Genomic DNA, 15,292 nt, shown 5'->3' with positions numbered 1-15,292 from the left:
TTATGATTTTAGGCATTAAAGTAGTGTTTTTCCACAAAATTGCTACTCCCCTTCACTTCTGATTATAGGTGGAACTTACTAGTATTGTATAATTTTGATTGTTTATTTTATTTATGTCTTCCTGTGTAAGGTGTGTTTCCTGTAAAAATACTAGTTGCGCTTCACATAGCTTTAAATATCTATAAAGACTTCCCCTTTTGCAGCTATTATTTAAACCATTTACATTAAGAGATATACATTTTGCAATTGGATTTATATTAGCTTTGCTTTTATCCATATTCATATACTCATAACAATGTGCAGATGTGTGTACATGAAGTGAATGACTTGTTCTTTCTTCTTCCAACAGTATTACAATAGATTATAGACACCCAATAAAAGTAAATTACAAGATCATAACTGAGAACAATATAAGATAAACAACCACCAAACCCTCCATGAGAAAAACATCTCATCCTTGAATGATCTAATCATTCAAGCGATCTCTAAGTCTGCATTTCAGCATCCTCCCCGCCCGCCATATGGTAGTTTTATAATGAAAAGTATCTTATATATCTTTTAAGTATACATGTATCTGTCTTTACAGATTACTTAAATACAGTCTTTATCTATTTTTAGTATTTTATAAAACACTAAGGCAACACAACTATACATAGATTTAATACTTAACTATTTGGTTTTGTTTAAATTGTAAAGGAAAATCTTTTATTTTAATATATCTTTTGTGTAGCAATAACGGTTTTGCATCTTAAAAATAATATGCTTGCTGTCTATCTCCCTTATAGTGTCAGTGGCATTCATAGGTATCAATTTTATTGTAATGGTCTACCTATATATATATATATATATATATATATATATATATTTATACATATATATACATATACATACATATACATACATACACATGCACACACACATATATATATATATATACACACATACACACATATATGCATACATACATAAAAAAAAAATGTTAAGCATTATATGCATCAGTTAACCATGCCACAAGTTGATTAAATCAGAAAGTATCCGTAACAATGAATATAACGTTACATTTGTATTGTCATTTATCAGTAATCTTATAGTTTTCTTTTAATTCAAAAAGTCATATTTTAGTGGTATGAATGCTACTAATTTATTTTTGGCATTGGTATTATATAGTTTAAGACTATATTTCTTAGCAATTCCTATATATTTATTAGTGCCACTAGCATATTCCATCGCTAGTGTACCACATATGTCATATGTCAAATAGCAACTCATACTCCTTATGATATTACAGGATTTATCTGCAGCGTTATAACTGTAAGGTTGGAAAATATGAGAAGCAAAGTAGGCTTTAAGTATGCTATAACACAATTGTTTGGTACTTATTACTGTCAACTCTTCTACATACACAGGAAAAGATAACCTTATATGACCATCAACCATTTTCCTTAATTTTTCTCTTCATCCTTCTATTCTCCATTTTTAATAAATATTTGTTTCTATTGTGGCTTCTTTGGATTTAGTGAGGGTACTCCATATCATATTATAGATAATATACAATGTTCAAACAGAGAACAATCCTAATATAGAGACATATTCTCAACTCAAGTGGTCCACACCATATATTTATAACACTGCAGTCAGAAATATACTAATGAATATGCAATAACTAGCAGCTTTGCAGCATGTGTGTGTCTCTAACAAGTACATACCTATAGGATATTAAAAAGAATAGATAGCACGCTCTTGTTTCATAATTAACAAATGCACACAGCCTGGTATTTACTTTCATAGACAGAAATTAGACCTGTTACTTATATGCATATCAGGTACCAACAGCAATATGTTAGTAAATGCCTATGCTATTCAAATCATATTTTAATGCTGATTGATATGAGATGTAGCTGACAATGGCTTTAGCGTTTGTGATGTTATATAATATATATTCAGTATTATAAGTAAAAGTATGTTGCATGTCTATTTGCAATCTAAGGTTCAAGGCTGATCAATTTAGACATAGAAGACAATCTCTTTAGCCTTGGTTATATAATGGTAGTTACTGTGTCTCTACACAACCATTCATTTTCAGTGAGGATATTCAATATTAATATAACTTGCCTTTAATAAAAGCATACTTATAATTCAGCAGTTCTTTCCTATATATATATATATATATATATATATATATATATATATATATATATATATAAAACAATATCATAAGCAAGTCTGAGATTTTTTCTTGCTCATTACTGCTTAATGACTGTGCTACTTGAACAATTTAATATTTACAGAGTATCTTAATAATTAAACAGCAACTCCTTTTTACCCTTAAAATGCCTAATAACACATAGCTACATTCATGAACCTTAATTGACTTATTATCTTTAAGGTTGAGTACACTAGCTGCAGTGTGTTTACAAATATGTTATATAGTTCCAGTCAAGGACTTAAATATATTACATTTTTATAAAATTAAGTTGAATTATAGTAATTTACGTGGGTGATCTTATCAGAAAAGATTATAGTAAAGTCTATATGTGTTAACTATTCATACAGTTTCTTCCAAGTGATATACTTCTTTTTAAGCTTTGTGTGCTGTTTATGTGTACAATTCAAAATGAATAACAAATATTACAATATAATAAAACGTCATGTATGTGTTGATACCTTCTAAATTCATTAGGTACTTCAGTGTACTTTTAATATTTGTTAAAACTGTAAAAGCACTTTGCCATCTCATAAATAGTGTGCTGGTTACTTTAAGTAGCTTAGGAGCTGACACCACACCCATACTGTCTTGTTTTAGTGCTGACATCACTCATGACTGTTTACTTTCATTTTGTGCTGTTAGAAGGTTTAACACACTGTAATGGATTCTAACTGAAGAACCTTCATTCAGGGTGGTAAAATAAGAGTTCCCAGCTCATGACCATGGTGGGAAGACAAAACAAAGTAAGTGAAGTTTTAGGGCTTTTTAAACTGAACACCAGCTCATTAAACTTCTATTAGTTTTCTTAACATTAAGGGCAGATATACAAGCCAAACAGTTGTTTGTTAGTCAAAAAGGCACTTTTAGCATCAAAGAATAGATAATTACTTTTCAAGGCACTTTTTGACAGTTATTACTATCAGTTTTTATATATTATTATGTGTATTAAATACATCAGTTTAGATATTTCATGCAGCTTAGTGTAAATAATATAAAAAGGAACCATGCTCATTTAAGCACACCACATTAATATGTGAGTGTAAATACATCATATTCTATACTAGCAGTAAAAGGCAGGTAATTTATTAATGAACTATCTAAACATCATTTAGAGTTAGAAAAATCATGACTGTAAGTATTTACACTGTAATAGAGAAAGATATGTTACCTTGCTTTCTTTAAGGTTGTTTCCTTTAGTTATACAATGTCCTGCTTATCTTGTATTTATATTGTTTCAAAGACTGACACATGTGTAAAGCATGAATGCTTTCAAAGAACTTTTTTGCCTTACAGAGCAAATAGAAGACAATAATGTTTGTGTTTTTCATATGTCTTTTATCGTTTCTTCTTCTTGTCAGCAGTGCTCCATTCATTTTTTTCTAAGTGACGCTTAACCCCAAATTGGGAGAAATCCATTTCTTCCACATTATCCAAGGTTTTATTAGTTGAAAGATAAGAAACTGTTGCTTGCAGAGTGTCAAAAGTTTTAGGACCTTCAGTAAAAAATATTTTTATTCTTGCAGGGAACAGCAAGTGGACTTTAAGTTGTCTTTTTTTCAATTCCTATATCAGAGGGAGACATTCTTTTCTTGCAGTTATAACTCCAGCAGAATAATCATTATCAAATCTGATTATGTTGTCTTTGTATTTAACTGGAGAAGTTGACCATGCTGTTTTTAAAATAAGTTCCTTGTCCTGTGATGACAAAAACTTTACTATTATTGATCTCGGGTGATTTTTTGATTTGATGGTTGATGAAGCAGCTCTTAAGGATCTGTGGGCTCTTTCAATTCCATAAGAAAGAGCTTCAGGCAATTTTAAAACTTCTGGTAACCAGGTAGTAAGGAAAGTCACCATGTTATCTCCCTCTGTTTTCTCTGGTAGCCCATAGATGTGAAGGTTATTTCGTCTGGACCTGTTTTCTAGATCCTCTATTTTATTTTGTAATGAAGCATTTTGTTGTGATAAAAATGTAGCTGAAGATCTTGTTCTGAGAGTCTACCTTCAGTATCATTTAAGGATCTCTCTGTGTCAGCTATTTGAGACTTCTGTTGCGTCATTATTTCTTGTAGTTGCTGTATTTGTTTTGTAGATCTCTCCTCAAAGTGTCCAGTTTGGTATTCATTTTGTCAAATTTCACTGACAAGTCTTGTATAGCATTTAATAAAGACTGTATCTCCTTTTTCATCATCTAGTCCTTTGTGGTATGCTTAGAAAAGCTCATTTTCAGTAGATTCAGATACCTTCCTTCTTGTTTTTGACAGGAAAAATAATGTTTAAAGCCAAATTTTTTGCACTGTAGACTTCTAGTGATATTAGTAGAAGTAATTCAACAAAATAGGTTTGTCTACAATATCTAGTTTTTAAAAATTCCTGTCAGAAATATCTTTTGAGTGCAGAGCTGAGAAAAGATGCTGCCAACCAGTCTACATCCTAGCCACACCCCCCAGTGAAAAATATTAGGGTTCAACCAAACATGCTAATAATGGGCAATTTCAACTACCCCAGCATTAACTGGGAAAACTACTCATGTACCAACTCCTTTGCTCAACGCTTTCTGGAATTCATAAATTCCAATGCCCTGGATCAACTTATCTACACCCCACCAGGGGCAACAATATCCTAGACCTAGTCATTACCAGCATGAGTAACTGGTGTTCCACAAGTGAAGTCAACTCCTTGTTGGTCAGATCTGACCATCAGGTAATCACCCTAGATATCCACATCCCATCCCTACGCCCCATTAAGGAAACTATGGTAAAAAATTCCTTCAAAGACAATTTCATGCTTCTTAAGACAGAAGTGGTGAACTTCATGACACCCATCCAGATGGACAATACAGTTACGACTGTTGAATCATGCACAGATGCACTCTATAATCACTTACAAGAGTACATGGATCATGCAATCCCAAACAGAACCCAGATGCTATCCTCCAAAAAAGGAAGCCAATCTGGTGGTCCCCTGCCATAAACAAACTCTACAACAGAAGGAAGAAACTGTTGGAAAAGAGAGTAAAATCCCATGAGTGGAGGAGCTCCCTGGTCAGCCTCAGTAAGAAGCTGAGATCCCTTATAATATCCTCCTAAGCTAGCTATGAAAACAAAATCACCTCTGATTCTAGGGACAACCACAAAGCATTATATAGCTATGTCAAGAATCTCAATGGCAACACCCAGATCTGCTCTGAGTTACAGCACAATGGCACAAAAATTACAGAACCAACTGATATTGCCAACATCCTGGTGCATAAGTCCAGTGCTAACTTTATCCCCCTCTCACCCTCTAACGGGTCCATATCTATACAGGAAGAATGCAGAGTCCCTGTAATCACAGCTATGCAGGTAAAAGCTGAACTCTCTAAAGGCAAAAACACAGCATCCATGGGACCGGACAACATCCCAGGCTGCGTTTTACACAAACTTCAGAACAAACTGACTCCCTACCTAAGCACCATGTTTAATCATAGCCTCATGTCAGGCTTTGTGCCCACTGAATGGCGCATAGCAACAGTTATCCCACTCCACAAAGGGGTAGCCACCACTGATCTCAGGAACTATCACCCTATTAGCCTGATGAGCCTGGTCTGTAAGGCCATGGAACGTATCATCATGGAACTCATAAACAAAGACATTGGTAAACTCCAAACTCTGGACCCCACCCAGTTCAGGTTTGTGAAAGGCAGATCATGCCTCCTGAACTGGATCGACTTCTTTGAGGCAGTCACCAAAGCCATAGATGAGAGTAAGGTGGTTCACACAGCCTATCTTGACCTCGCCAAGGCTTTTGACACCATCCCCACATTCTGGAATTATAGCTAAACTCATTAAACTAGGTATAAATCCCTACGACACAAGATGGGTTGCCAACTGACTTACTGACAAATCCCACACTGTAAAAGTTGCAGTCTCCAGATCTGACTTCAAACCAGTGACAAGTGGAGTACCACAGGGTTCAGTCCTGGGACATCTCCTGTTTGGTATCTACTTCTCTGAAGTACAGGCTAACACAGAAAGCCTTTGGCTAATGAAGTTTGCAGATGACTGCAAACTAGGAGCCATAGCCGAGTCCCCAAATGATGTGGGCATCCTACAGAAGGCCTCACTGACACAGATGCCTGATGTCAGAGCCATGGCCTCAAGCTCAATGCCAAAAAGTGCATTGTCATCCCCTTTGGTAAAAACCTCTGTACCCATGAACTACCACATAGGTGGCAGTCTACTTAATGTCGAATGTGTGATAAGAGACCTTGGGACCCAGGTGGACAGTAGTCTCTCCTTTGATAATCACATCGCCACAGTAGTCAGGAAATCTTCTACATGGCACACTTCATCACAAAAGGGTTCTCATCCAGGAAAAAAGAGAACATTGTTCCCCTCTGCTCGACACTCATTAGACCCATTATAGAGTACAATTCCCCTTTTGGAATGCACCTCACAAGACATCTGCAGCAGCTGGAAAGGCCACAGAAGTACCTCACAAAGAGGATTACTGACCTCAAACAGATGTCCTACACTGACCATCTCAAAAAACTCCAGCTTTACTCCGTAGCATATCACCTACTTCGTGGTGATTTCTGCCTAACATATAAAGCTATGTCAAACCCAGAGCTATTAGACATGCTACACCTAAAGAAATCCCAATCCCTATGAGCGACATGCTCTAGGGACCTAAACCTCATACTCTGGAACAAGCTACCCATCTATGTCAAGCAAAGTTCCTCATTAGTACTCTTCAAGAAAAATCTTGATGAGTTGATGGGGAATAGGAAATACACACTCGGGATCACTTCTGTGGCTCTGCTCAACAGGGGGATAGGAAAATAACTTTCTTGGGTGGCATAAGCCAGGGAACCTTGTTGGCCTTGGGTCAATAGCCTAGTACCTACCTATGAACCTATGAACCTATGCAAACTAATCAACTGATACTGTTACAACATATGATTGGTGGGTCTACACCTTTAACCCCTTACTTGTTGCAAGCTACTTTCATATAATACTTTTGTATAATTATGTTATTGTTGCAATGAGTAGAAGAATAAAGAGTGCACCCCTTTATATGCTGTGACACCAGAAAATATGAATGCAGAAAAGGAGCACATCCTTCTCTGGACTTGACATAAACATTCTCAATATTACAATAAAATGGTCATGTTCTTTTGATTTTCAGTAGGAGCTTATTTCAGTAAATGTACTCTGAGAACATATTTTACATACTGTACAGAGTATTTATTTCATTCACACCCCCATCAATCTGTTAATGAGGTGTCAGATTTCTGTGTGCTGACAGGCTAGACAGTAATTTCTTGGAGCTTGAAGTCACATCTCTATTTAAATGTAAGAAAATCTTTTAAATTAAACAAGTAAGCATGCAGTGTTTGCCTTATTTTTTAATTTAAATAATTTTCTTACATTTAGGCAGGCTAATCGCTATACTGTATGATATGATTAAGGTTAATAATAACGATGGTGCTGTATGCGGTCTACTTCTAAAACTCTGTTATACTTGAATTAGGCAAGGCAGCCTATGGAACTACTGCTATAGTTGGTAAATGGAACACAGCTTGAAAAAGCCACTACAGGTGTGACTAAATGAAAAAAATCCATCTAAAATCAGGTACAGAACATCATGTTCATATCTTAAAAAGACAAAATGCAAATGTTTTGAACACCAGGGAAATGTCAGAGTACTATTCAGGTGTTTTATACTGATTTGACTGCCTTTGTTAAACATAGCAGTTACTATGTAATATCCTATTTCGCTGGGCATGTTGATCAGAGATTTTACAATTTGTTAATATGCAGAATAAAATATAATGACAACAAGCCACTTGACACTTATTAAGATGTTTAATGTTGTATTTACATTTTTACATTGATTGGAATAAACATTTTAAGTGGCTTTGCTTTTTTGTATTGTTTTGTAAATATGGTGGATGAATAATATTGCTTATTTTTAAACATTCACATACAGAACATAAGCAGTATTTCACATCTTGAGATAATAAAATTATTTAGCAGTGATCCTTTGTTTTGAGAGTGTATAAACTGAAAATACTGCATGCAAGCAATAGTCATGAATATGACTTCATTTGATCATTGATGGAATTGGGTAGTATATAAATGAAGTTAAATGGGGTTTACAGCTGTGCATTCTAGGGTTACTCAATGAGGGGGTTTATATATTTTCAAACTTATTTTATGGGGAACATTATCATGACAATATTTTAAAAGCCTATAAATTTAAGTGGTCACATAATAAAAAGTAAAAAAAGTTAAGTGTATAAATGTGCAATCCATAAAGCAATGCTAGAAATGTAACTGTCACAACCATATTAGAGGGTGACCTTTGAATTGTGACCCTAGTAATTTTTCACAGTCCTTAAAACTTTTACCATAACATCTTGTGCGAGGGTCCTTGTGTTGCTGCATTGACCATTAGTTGCCAGGCAATGCTTTCAATGCTTTATCCCTCCAGCTATGCTTCCACCTTCAGCCAGGTGCAGCTGCAGATGGAAAGGGAAGGGGAAGTGGAGAGCAGCATTAGTGCAGCACTATTCTCCTGGATGGAACTATCCATCTGATTAGCAAGAGAACATGTAAAACATCAGCCAGGAAGGGGAGCAGAGCAGATGCCTACAGCAGCATTCTTTCCATATCCCAGGCTTTTTCTTGTTTCTACCCATCCAGTGTGACAACAGAACTCTTCTGAGCTGAGTCAGGGAATGAGGAATGGCCTGTGAGAGTGTGCCTGTCTTGGGGACCCATGGCAGCTATAATTCCTCTCAAAAACAGCCCAATAATTGCTCAAACCCCAGCCTCCAGAAGGACCTGAATAATCAAACACTGGCTTCCACGAGGACCCGACCAATCAAGCCCCAGCCTCCACAAGGACATGAGCAATCAAACCCCAGCCTCCATAAGGACATGAGCAATCAAACCCCAGCTTCCACAAGGACCTGAGCTATCAAACCTCAGCCTCCACAAGGACCTGAACAATCAAGCCCTGGCTTCCACAAGGACCCAAGCAATCAAACCCCAGCCTTCACAAGGACCTGAGCAATCAAACCCCATCCTCCACAAAGACCTGAACTATCATACCTCAGCCTCCACAAGGACCTGAGAAATTCAGCCTCCTCTGCATGAACACTCACCCCAGGATAGGCACATTCATCTACCCTACCTTCTCCATCATACCCTTGAGCCACTAAGCAACAAGCATTGCCTGGGATGTACTCAGGACTTCACCGTTCTAGACTGAATAGCCAGAAATTATTTTTTTCTCAAGATTTTCTATGCTTAATTAAAGAAATATATTTTTGTTTCTCATTCCTGGAAAGCATCACAGCTGACCAGAAGGTTTTCATTCAATTATCAGGAAATGAGTTTGGCCCCTTGCCTTATAACATTCCAGTGTACTCTACTCTACTTATGTCAGAATTGGCATTATCCCAGCAACTTGAGGGTCTGTCTTCAGACTCCACAAGACAAGGGTCTTCCACTTTTAGCATGAGTCCATAATTGTCACCTGGCTGAGGAATTACTCAATAGTGTCTGTCGGCACATTTGTGTCTCTGTATCCAGACACTTATTAAGGAAGGAGATTTTCTGAAAACCCTAACTCCCCAGATTCTGCAGTAGTTCAGTACATAAAATCACTCCACAATACTGATCCCAAAATGTATACATACTTGCATATATCCAACTCAGAAATGACCTGCTTGGTTAAAAATGTTGATGGCTCATTGCTGAGACACCTGGCATTCATTGAGTGTTAGTCTTGCATAGGCCTTATCTCCTTCACCACAGATGGTGAACCACAGTGACCCCCCCATTCCCACCTTCTCTTGTGGTTCTAGCACATAGACTACTAAATGAACTGAGTTATCTGGGTCATAGTCAGCAGAAACCTCAATATTTGATTAAAGATCTTACTGTTTAGCTAAAGAAACCCTTTTACCCCAGTGATACATAAAATGGTCAAATGTTATTCACACAAATGATTTATTTTATCTGCAGGTGTAGTCAAGATAAACTTTACTGAGATCTAGGAAAATACTTAAGGTATATGTCCATGTGTTTGAAAAAGAACTAACGACTGTGTCAATACATGGAAGAAAATGGATGCATTCTTGCATTTGTATAATCTAACTGACTATTTTATAGATGTTGTGAATTAAACTGCTGCCATCATTTACCTTACTGATATGGCATCTTTTATGTCTTTTTCTCTTACAGGATGGCAAAGTCCTACCAATACTCGACAAGCACATTTGCCTCAAACTGAAAAATGACTACAGTGTTTAGGATGCCACAAACAAACAAAAAAAATAACTCATAAGAAAAAAATGAGAAGAAATTAAACTATAATTTCTGGATATTGAACTTCTTTTGCTACTGTCTGAATTAATGAAACATCTTCATCACTGCATTCATTGCAAAAGGGAGCTGCACAAAACAGTGCAGATGTTTATGTCCAATGAACACATACAGATTTCATTTTAATCATCAGAAATGTCTTGTCCACGACAGTGGAGAAAATTATATTTTATGTCCGATACTTCAGATGCTGCATCATATTTGGTTTAACAGCTCATATAAGCCTGGCCACATGTATTTTTCAGCCATATCTGTTTATTTCCATTAATCAGAATAATTACATGTGAACTGGTTTAGTTGTGAAGGCTATTGCAAATAATTAAAAAAAAATACAGATTTTCACAATGTTTCTTTATTTTATTATGTTGCTGCAATCTAGTTCCCTTCTACCAGATAACCTGTGTGCATATTTGTTACTGAAATCAAATGTATTACAGTGAGAAGTAAAGCTCTCTGACTACATTAGAGACAGTGATCTCAATTTGTATTCTGAATCCACTGGCTGCATCTGCTATATTCTATTTCCTTAGTTGGTGCTACAGACTCATGATTTTTTTCATTTCCTCTTGAATAACAGTTTATCCAAACCCCAGAAAATTAAAAGATGCTGAACTGTATTGCTGAATAGTCACATAAAACAAACCTTATGAGTACGGAGTTATTATTGAATAAAACTTTAGTCTTGTACCTCACAAAGTTATATGGCCTGCATTTTATTTTCAGTAATGTTGTGTACAATCTTTACTATAATTGATATTTTTAAATTTTTTACAGCTTGTGCACTGTGATAGAATGTTTAAGGCACCTTTAAATGATAAAAGTTTGGTTATGTATATACATATGTTGTATATAAAATAAATCTTTATTCTGTGAAACTTGAATGCATATTGTTTTTCTTAATTCCACCAATTAAATGCAGCATTTAAAAAAAAAGAATAGAACAGATACATAAAATAGTTATCTACAGTGCGATAGTTGAGTCACAGGTTGCCAAACACTTACCAGTAATGATTAGAGCATGTAATGCAATGGATTTATAAACTATTAACATGACTTCAATCAGAATGGTAAAATCTTACTATAAGCAATTGTATCTCATATATTGTTACACTGAGCAGAAGGAATCAGTAATAAACCAAATGATCATTGGCTAAAAATGTAAACAATGTACACAAAAGTGCTTTACTATCAAAATATGGAATGGCACTTACACGAAACTGGAATGGACGAATGCATCTTTTCCAGTGTCCATAATGTCATTCTACAAATGTTCAAATGCACAGTAATGAATGGTGTGTACATTCATTAATGTGCATTTCAACATTCTGATAACAGATTGCACTATAGTGGGGATCAGGAAATGTACACTTTTCCTCAGTGTAGTGCGATCTCAGAGTTGGAATATATAATTTGTAGGGGTGTGGGGTGCAGCTTGCCCCCCTGCAAAACTGTAAATACTTGTGGTGCAGACATGCAGTTCATATGACAGCTTTAGTACAAATGCCTGAGGGTCTGACATCACCTGCTGACATTCCGAATTTGGTCGAATGTGGGCATCATGGAGATGATCTTTGACATTCCATTAAAGTGACATTGCCAAATTCGGAATGTCAGTTCGATCAGAAAAGTAGTTTTTGGTTTTGATTTTTCAACATTTTGATATTAAACCCACAAAAGCATATCATATTTAATGCAGAACTCACTGAAATTTCAAAAGTTGCATAGAACAAGCCTTACAGCAGCCAATGGAAATGCACATAAAAAATATTTTTATTGTTTTAACAGGAATGGACTAGTTACAGCATCATTCATTCTTTAACACAAGCAAAGAAATAAATAAGTAAACTTCACCATTAAATGTTTCTGTTTTGAAGTGTCCTCCCTGCGGTTGAGTGGCGTTCGAAAGATATGTGTGAATGGACTTGCCTTCGTTGAAGGTTGGGTGTTGAGCTGGCACCTTGGCACTGTAAAATAATCTACTGCCAATCATTAGCGGACTGGTGTTCCACTGTGGTGACCCCTAACTGGGAAAAGCCGAAAGAAGAAGAACAACATCAACCATATTTTCCATATAATATGACAGAACTGACAATTAATTTCAAACAGGGACATTTATTTTATTTTTATTTTATTTTATTTTACATTTGTTGACCGGGCTAGTCTAATTGGATGTATGTCCATTTTCAGTAGAGGCCCGGGGAGATAAGCTGCGCTAAACAGATAATATTAAAATGAGTACACTCAAATTTTAGGCTAAAAGGCAATTTTACATAGGAGTATGGTAATAATTTTACTTACATATACAAGCAAAAAGAAAACAGAGAGACATGATTCTTACAGTAGTAATCTTGCAAAGGAAGTTTGTGATCTGCAGAGGTGCATGAGAAGGACTAAGAAAAAAAAGCAAACACACTTTAGGTCACTTACAGATCATTATCATTGAGGCTAAAGATGTGAGAAGAGAGTACAGTGGACAAAAGGAGGCAGTGAATTATTAGTCTGGATAAGTACATGGGCATAGCCAGTGTGTTTTAAGGTATTCTTTGAGTCATTGAGACATGGCATTATGCATTATATTCAATGAATGCCTGAACTTCTTGTGTCAATAAAAACATTTTTTTCTTTACAGACTTATTTTGTTTAAACTTTATTTACAAAGCTTTCTATGACAGAAAAACAAAATGTGCAGGATTCCAAAAGATAGTTGCAAACAGTGCAGCATGCTGAAATAATATTTGAGTGCACCAACTGCAGGTGTGATTTCAGAAGGCATGTTGCAAGCAGTCTGAGTACTTAATTATTCAGCGAAGGATAATTACATATTCTGCTCATGCCTGTTGGGTTCCAAACAACACTGAGTGTGCCCAACTCAACTAAAATGCAACACCGACTGTTTCTGAAATCCTCAATGAATGCCATACTGCAATGCAAGGAACAGACGTTATTCCAATTGAATTCTACAGAATCCATAACAATCCTGAAAAAAATGCTACCTGAAGTTAACAAACTGCAACAAGCTGCAGTACTGCAAGCTATGGAGGAAGATCTGACTGAGCATCCTAGAAAGCAGCCAGCTAGAGGGAGAGCAAGGCTGCAACTAGCCAACTGTCAGATCAAGAAAGCATTGACAGGTAATACCTAGACAGACAGCTAGTGCAGGCTGCGTGCAACATGTGTGCTCCACACATATCTGTGTGGACATTGCAAGGCAACCCCGGCCTTCTCAAAAGAAAAGTGTGTCTGACCTTAAGTGTACTGGCATCTGGGACATTCCAATGACATATGAGAGATGTTGTAGGAGTATCACAGACAGCTGCTAGTTGTATCCTGTCAAAATTCCTGGCAGCAATATGCAACAAGGTAGATGAATGCATACACTTTCCATCTACCCCCGTGGAACAGAGAACTGTTATTTACCATATCTATAACCTCACAAACTTCCCCGATGTGCTTGGTGCAATAGACTGCACCCACATTGCTATTAAGACCACTGTACACCCAGAAGCAGACAGATACATTAATAGAAAGGGGTGGCCATCTCTGAACTACCAGGCAGAGTGTGCAGCAGATGGCAGCAGAGGAACTATCATGGTGACACACCCTGGAAGTGTCCATGATGCTGCCATATGGAGGAAAAATAGTGTGAAGTCTGTATTCCAGCAAGGTGAAATACCTGAGGGACTACTACTGGGTATGTACAGGAACACAGCTGGGATGAAAGCTAAGGTCATCCCTGTCAACATTATCCATGATGACCACATATGTGTTTCCACTTCCCACAACAGGTAACTGTGGTCATCTGCTTGCACCATTGCTAATGACCTTTTACAGAGCACAATCAAAATCTGTAGAGGAGACCTACAATAATGCACATGCAACAATGTAAAATATGATACAGCATGTCTTTGGTGTACTGAAAACCAGGTTCAGCTGCCTGGATCATCCAGGAGTGCACTGCAAAGCACACCTGAAAAGGCAGCACAGATCATTACTATGTGTGCCATGCCGCACAATATGCTAACAGTTTCACATGGAGGTCTTCCAGCTGCAGATGTGGGTGAAATACCACAAGAACCCCAGATGTCTAAAGATGACATTCAGCAGCTATCAGAGGAGGAGAAGGAGTTAAATAGGACAGAAAAAACAGGCTTGGACAATGGAGAGTGAGACCCCAAGTCCATGCCCAGGTGACAAAGCAGTGTCTGAATACACTTTTGAGTCATGACAAGCCACACATACAGAAGTATAGACATTAAACATTGATGTTCATGTGCTGCCCCATCACAGCCTCACAAATTGTGTTTAATGGCAAATATCAAGTAGATGTGTACAATGAGCATCAGACATAACAACATAATTCTAATACATAACCATATCAACATATACAAATCTATCACAACATGGATCATCAACTCAGGCCGCAAGTGACGTAGGTATGCACACAGATTTATAGCGGTGTATCTGTGTATGGCAGACAACCAGGGATATACTCTGTAAAATCCATTCCTATCTGTCCACTATCAAAAGATGTAAACAGGAAACCAACTCAAGACATAATGTAGAACTGTTTTCAATATCTGAAGCAACATATATCATTATAAAGTATGGCTAAAGTGTAATGTACTAAGTGGAGTGATCTGTCATTAATAAAAATGTCAGTCTCAGGTGGCATCAGACTTCACAACAACCACAGACAGATGACATTGTC

General features: G+C 36.6%; 1 protein-coding gene across 1 annotated transcript in view; it reads left to right on the top strand.

Annotated features, from left to right (window-relative positions):
* Positions 1–11,459, top strand: part of GRPR (gastrin releasing peptide receptor) — a 1,477,698-nt gene extending 1,466,239 nt beyond the window's left edge. Inside the window, exon 4 of the transcript XR_006365124.1 lies at positions 10,444–11,459. The gene's annotated coding sequence lies outside the window, so the exon portion shown is untranslated. The remainder of the gene's footprint in view (positions 1–10,443) is intronic.
* The last annotated feature ends 3,833 nt before the right edge of the window (positions 11,460–15,292 follow it).

The sequence above is a fragment of the Protopterus annectens genome, chromosome 5.part1 (assembly GCF_019279795.1).
Source record: "Protopterus annectens isolate FY-2018-M chromosome 5.part1, PAN1.0, whole genome shotgun sequence".
NCBI classification, from domain to species: domain Eukaryota; kingdom Metazoa; phylum Chordata; order Ceratodontiformes; family Protopteridae; genus Protopterus; species Protopterus annectens.
This window is presented reverse-complemented; position numbering and strand designations above follow the sequence as displayed.